Here is a 6,438-nt window from a genome sequence, read left to right on the forward strand (position 1 = left end):
ATCAATAAATCAAATAATTTTGACGATGGTCTTCGGCATCGTCTTCGTCATCTGTTTCAGGAGAAACTGGTCTTGGTGCTTCAGTTTCTTCATCATCATCAATGAAGGATGGCATTTGTGCTGCATTTTTGCAGGTTTTACCACTGCAATTTGTACACATGGCAGAGCAGTGCACCCCCATCTTCCTGCAGCCACATGATGCTCCACAGCTATCTGCTTTGCAGCCACATGAGATCATGTTGAGCAGACAGTCGTGGGCAAGGGGGTGGTCAATTTCAACAGGAATTAGGATGTCCTCCAGCTTCCATCCCCAGGCTGTTGGCTGTAAGGGCCTGCCCATCCATTCTTGGATAGTATGATAAGTTCTGAAGGAATGCTGTTTGGCTGCAGCACTTGTCGGAGGCAAACTTGCCAGTTGGAAGGATGAGGACAGAGATACTTTGCTGATTGCCTGTTTGTAGGCAGTGTAGCGGAACTCATCCAATGACACACCATGAGGTGCACCATACAACTTCAGGAGGAAGCTTTCACCTGCTTCTTGCACTTGGTGAGTGCTTCCAGCATTATAGAATGTCTTGAGCTGGTCATACTCCTTCTTGTTGTGAACCAGGTTGAATGCCTTGCGCTTCCCTTGCCGATACACAGCAGACACTGTGTCACATCCAGTTATGGCGTGTAACACCATCAGATATTTACTGGTCTCACCAAGGCTTTCCTGGATATCACAAACCTTGTACAATGTGGTGGGATTCATACAGCTTAGCATATAAAGATCCATGTCTGCACTTGCTTGGTTCACCAGCATCACCAACAAGTCAGTGTCAGTTGCAACGACAACCACTGGTTCACCAGACTCTGCCTAGGATAGAGCTGTAGAGACAATCAAGGCATCTACATCAGCACTTGCCTGCTTCACTGCTATCCCTGATTGAGTCATCATGCTAGATAGCATGTCTATGAGACTCTTCTTGTTGTTGCTATTTGCCAGAAATGCTGCCTGTGTAGTGGTGGTATGCATGTGCTGGTCAAACAGGATGTCACTGGATGTGGCCTTCTTTGCCCTGCGCATTTGCTCTGCTGCCTTTGTGGAGATAGTGCTGTAGCCATCAAACACAGTGGCAATGCCAGCCCCATAGTGCTTAAGGACATAGGCAATGTAGCCCTGACACACACTTCCATAGGTAGATCTCTGTGGCCAAACTACAGAGTGCAGCAAGTAGCCGCCATCCACTACAAACTGACAGTTGTTTGGAAGGCTGTGTTGCATCGGAGCAAATGACTTGAGAACAGTACCCAGAGCACTCTTGGTTGGTTTCCGCATAGCACCATCTTGAAAGAGGGATGGGGGCAGTAGAGCAAGCTCATATGACATGTACTTATCCATGTCTGAACTTGTCTTCAAGATGCAAGTGATGCGGTTAAAGAATATAGTGGGATTTACCACTGTGCTCTGCCCCCTGACATTGATGCTGTTCTTTTCTCCCATGGTCTTCACTTTGTCAGTGCGATGCAGGGTGATGTCTGTGAAGCATTTCCCTGTTATCTTAGATGCTGCAGCAAGACCAATCTGCACTGCATTGTCACAATTGACAGATGTATGAGCCACAACACCTGTGGCTATGGATACCAACCGATCAGCTTGGTAGCCTGCAAATGGTGGATGGGCCTTTAGCCACTGGAGAAAGACATTATAGTCACTCTTGTCTTTGACCTGAGAGGATGAGCGGAGATCCTTGTGCTGCTCAGATGGCATGGTGTGAACACCTGTGAACTTTTCTAGGTGCATCACACACAGGCATGCAGCGAGGCAGTGCATGTACCCATTTGGTCAAGGTGCTGTTAGCTATGCCCCTGCCATGGCTCATCCCTCCACTAGTTTTCAGCATCCTCATGAGGTACTGCTCAATTATCTGGTTGGAGAAGTTTCCAGACCAGAACTCCTCAGCTCTACGGATGGTAAAGTACCCCTTGTCTGAGAAAAGTGCGTACTCCTTAGGTGGCATGACCTCTTCAATGGAGTTCATCTGCTGCAAGTAGAGTCTGGCTGATTTGGCGTATGGAATATGACCTGCTGCATGGAAATGCGGAATCATCTCCTGCACACAGTGGAGGTGGAGTTTCCAGTTGCCAGTTCTCTCAGCCTTGATGAAGTTGAGCATGAGCAGCACCTGGTTGATGTACTGGACCCATAGCTTGCCTGTTCTGCTCTGTGTGGCAGCTTCCTCGAGGTGGTGAGTTAGAAGCTGTTGAAACTCATGGAGAGTTTCATCTTCATCAATCTCAGCAGCACCTTTATCTTGATCGACTGCATCCTGGTACAGACTAGCCAGATGATTCTTGTTTTTCTGACTCTCCCAGTCTGCTTTTTCCAGCAAAAAAAAAAAAAAACGTTCTGGCGTTTCAGAATTACTTGTTACAACATGTGTGAATGCACTTGTAACTCAAAAACATGACACGGGCTCAATTTATCACACATACACTGACATAAATGAATTCCTTGGGTCTGAAAACCTATATTTTCATACTTCATTTGTGTTTCTATCTTGATTGAGACCTGAGATATAACAAAATATGATATCGATGGCCATTTTGGACGCCATCTTGAATTTCTCAAAACCCTCGAGGCGAATTCTTGGGGACTTTTAGTACGTCATTAGGGAAGGTCTCCTGAGCACCTACAGAAAATTTCAGCTTGTTACTAATTTGTTCCGGGTTGAAGCCATATTTGAACTATTGCTCCTGGATTACATGTAGAATGGGATCTGATAGGTGATGGTATGGCTTGGTAGTTACAGCACCTGATATGAAGGAAAAAACTTGAGTGGCATGAAGGCAAAAGGCTGATGTCCACACCAACCTCAGTGTTCAGTACACCTTTCTTTGCTGTAAACCACTGAATAAATTTTTGGTATCGGCAACTGTTGATAGTTGGGTGGCATTTTTTGGGTGGTGTGAGTCCATCCATTGTGCAAGGAAACTCTTCCAAGACATCAACCACATCATTTGGCACCTCCTCTAGCTCCCCAAGTTTCTTAAAGGCATTTACATAATGGTAATTTTTCAGCATAATTTTCAATGGATGGGCCTTCCCTTTTCTCATTAAGGCACTAGGAGTATCACATCCAGTGAACGCATGTAGGCCCTGTAGTACTTTTCTGACATCATCACCAACATATGCCCGGGTCTGCCCGATATCAGGGATCCTCCAATGGTCACCAGATCCTGTTTCTATGCGCATTAAAGCGTCAACAAAGGCAAGCAACAGAAGAAACACATCTGTGTCTGGTGACCTGATGATGACTGCCGCATTTCCCTGAGTCACATCCTTGACAGGCAGCAGTATTCGAGTGTCCGCCTCCTCCTGAAATGGATAATATAAAACAAATGAAACCAAGTAAATAAAGGCATTATCTTTGATAAGGTTTTCCAGCAGCTTGACAGTTTCCATTGGAATTTTGCCTCGACAAATTTCATACTGCTTAAGTAGTAGTCGTTCAAGTGCCTCAAGCAAGGTTTTGAGCACATAGCGACAACAGTTGTAGTGTTTACCAATCAGTACCTTGCTGATAGAGCCATTGGCACATAAATCAGACTAGATAATGATCTGTTCAACACCATTCCCTTCCTTAGACTTCCAAACAGCACCACAATAAGCACTGATGGTGTGAAAAGCACTAAGTCTGATGAATGCTTTGAGGAATTTCTCAGAATATTGCCATATGATAGCATAGGCTTTCTTAGCTGCTGCCAAATCAAAACACATAATGGCCAAAGACTGTCCTACCGCACCATTCATATCTTGTGCTTGATAAGACTTGTTTGCACCGTGCTGTTCTCTATGATAGGGGCTGGTACAGGAGGAAGATATTTAAGTGTGGTAAGAGATTCACTATTTCACTTCCCAGTGCATGGCAGCCAGCCTTTCCACTCTGGAACAATCTGAGGTAAGTCTTGCTGAGGCTGAAAAGAAATTTTTCATGTCAAAATCCACATAAGTTCTGAGTCATGAAATCTGATTGCTACTGACATATCTGCCTTTTACTCTGGAGACATAAGCTTTGGAGAGGACTGCTTTTTCCTCACATAGCATGGGGGAAGTTCACTTTCTACATGTTTCACAGACCTCATTTTGTGAGCAATTGATCTTATTGGCTTTTCAGCAGGATGCTGTACATCATCGTCACCACTGTCATTGTTGGTATTGGTAGTGATGAGTTTTTCTTGATAGATAAGATCATAAGTGGAGAGAATTGTTCCTTTCCCAGATGGTGTCTCTTCCTGGAGGTCAAAGTTATCAATCCAAAAATGAATGAGAGACGTCATTTCTGTGTCGATGTTCGGAGGTAAGGGACCAGGGTGATCTTTGACCTGGACGAACACAGCTGTCAAAGCTTCAAGAACTCTCGAGTATGATATACAATGACCAAATCAAGTAAGCAATGTTATAATTTCTGCTTTGCCAGTAGGGTGCCAGAGAGTTATGGCCAAAAGTAAGTGCTTGGAGGTAATTCATTTTCCGTTTGTGACAGCATATGTAATATCATTAAACAATGACTCAATAAGGCGTCCTTTGGTTATTCCAGAAATCAAACACTTGATGAAATGCTGTAGTAGTGCTGGAGGGAGAGTGAGATCGCTCATCACCTTGCATGGAGGAAGGGGCCAAGGAAGCTCATCTGAGGACCTGAGGGAAGAACTGACTACTCAACGCATAACAAGGGCTGCTTCCTCCAATAGTCTAGAGCCAGAGGCAGCAGCTTCAAAGGCAACAATATCAGCTTGACCAGGGTGAACATTAGATGAATACACACGTTCACTGCGATAGTTAGGTCTCCAAAACTAAATCTTCGACCCAAAGTGTTTCAAAAATTTGTCTTTCAGTTTATCTCTCTTGTACTCACTGTTGCAGAACTCTCTATGATTTTCAAACATATACATGAGGTACTTCTCTTTCAGCATTGTTATCCTTTCAATATTGGCCCCCCTGAATAACTGAGTCCTCCACATATTTACAAGTATACTTAAACGCATTCTCATGAGCATTTTGCATGGCCTTATCAACTGCTCACATTGATTTAAAAGCTGGACTTTCTGGAGGGACAATATTGTGGTAACAGACAAGATGATACTTTGCTTTCTTTGCCACAAGGTCAACATCTTTGTATGACATAATGTGTTAGCATCCTCTCGGCTTTTGGATTCAAGTCTTTTGAGGCTTTCATATTTCTGGCCAATCTTTATTACTCCCTTTCCACAAAATATACATTCACGCCGAGGCAACAATTCTTGATGATCACAACTTGAATTATTACGCTTCCTTTTTTTCCTTTGAGCATTTAATTTCCAGCTTAGAATTATACAATCTTGTTCAGATTTACGTTTTTGGAGTCTAGCTGTATGGGTAAACATTTGATAGCATCTTCTGTGATATCCATGATGTTCTCACAAGCCAATAGGAAGATTGCGACAGGGGTTATGTTGTTTTCAAAGTCATTTTTTACCAAGGCTTCCCTAGTTACAGCTACCCTATGTATGTCAGACACACTTTTTTCCGTTAAAGGAGAACATTTTTCATACCTTTTCACTGTGTCGTAATGAACTACGCATTCAATATTTCCACTAGCTTTGCGATGCTCCTTCTTAAGATTAATGGGCTTTTCATCCCCCACGCTATTATTTGAAATAGGGACAAAAAATTGTGATATGGCACTTTTTTTGACACGTTACAAGAATTGTAGCAAGAAGAAATATCAGGTAAACGCCATTTAAAGGGGAAGAACTTTAAATGATGATACTTCATAAATCGGTCGGTAAAGGCCCTTCTAAAATGGTGTTTACCAATAAGTTAAGTTATCTTGAAGCTCTAAAATAACATTTCCAATTAACTTGCCACCCCAAAAATATTTGGAATATATAAGCAACACACGTTTTGTAGACCTGCTGGTTGGAAAGTGGTGTTGTATTCGTTTTTCGCCCCTCGTTGGCCAGTAGCCATCTTTAAAAGCTGTTTACGGGTACTAGCAGCAAGATATTGCTTGACTAACGATGCTTTTCTGAACTTAGACATCAAAGTACATAAAAAAGGTGACAGGTGTAAAAGAAGTGGGGTGGGGAAGGTGAGTTATCGTAGCTAATGGACTAAATGTTGACATTGTGTTTTTTCAGTTTTCCCTACTTGCATAAAAAGAGGGCCAAAAGTTTATCCGAAAATGTTACTAGGTGAAATATTTTTAATCTTCTCCAAAATAGATTACTTGAAGCTGAATGAATATATTTCTTTATATTTTCAATTTTCTTTATTTTGTCATTAAAGTAGAAAATGTAGAATTAAAGGAATTGAAAGAATTTGGTGAACTTCAATGGTAAAATACAGTTTTGCTGCAGTTTAACAGGATAGTCCTTTAGGTCTCTCTGAACCCGTCTATGTACTGCATAATG

Source organism: Macrobrachium rosenbergii, chromosome 55 (genome assembly GCF_040412425.1).
Source record: "Macrobrachium rosenbergii isolate ZJJX-2024 chromosome 55, ASM4041242v1, whole genome shotgun sequence".
Taxonomy (NCBI): domain Eukaryota; kingdom Metazoa; phylum Arthropoda; class Malacostraca; order Decapoda; family Palaemonidae; genus Macrobrachium; species Macrobrachium rosenbergii.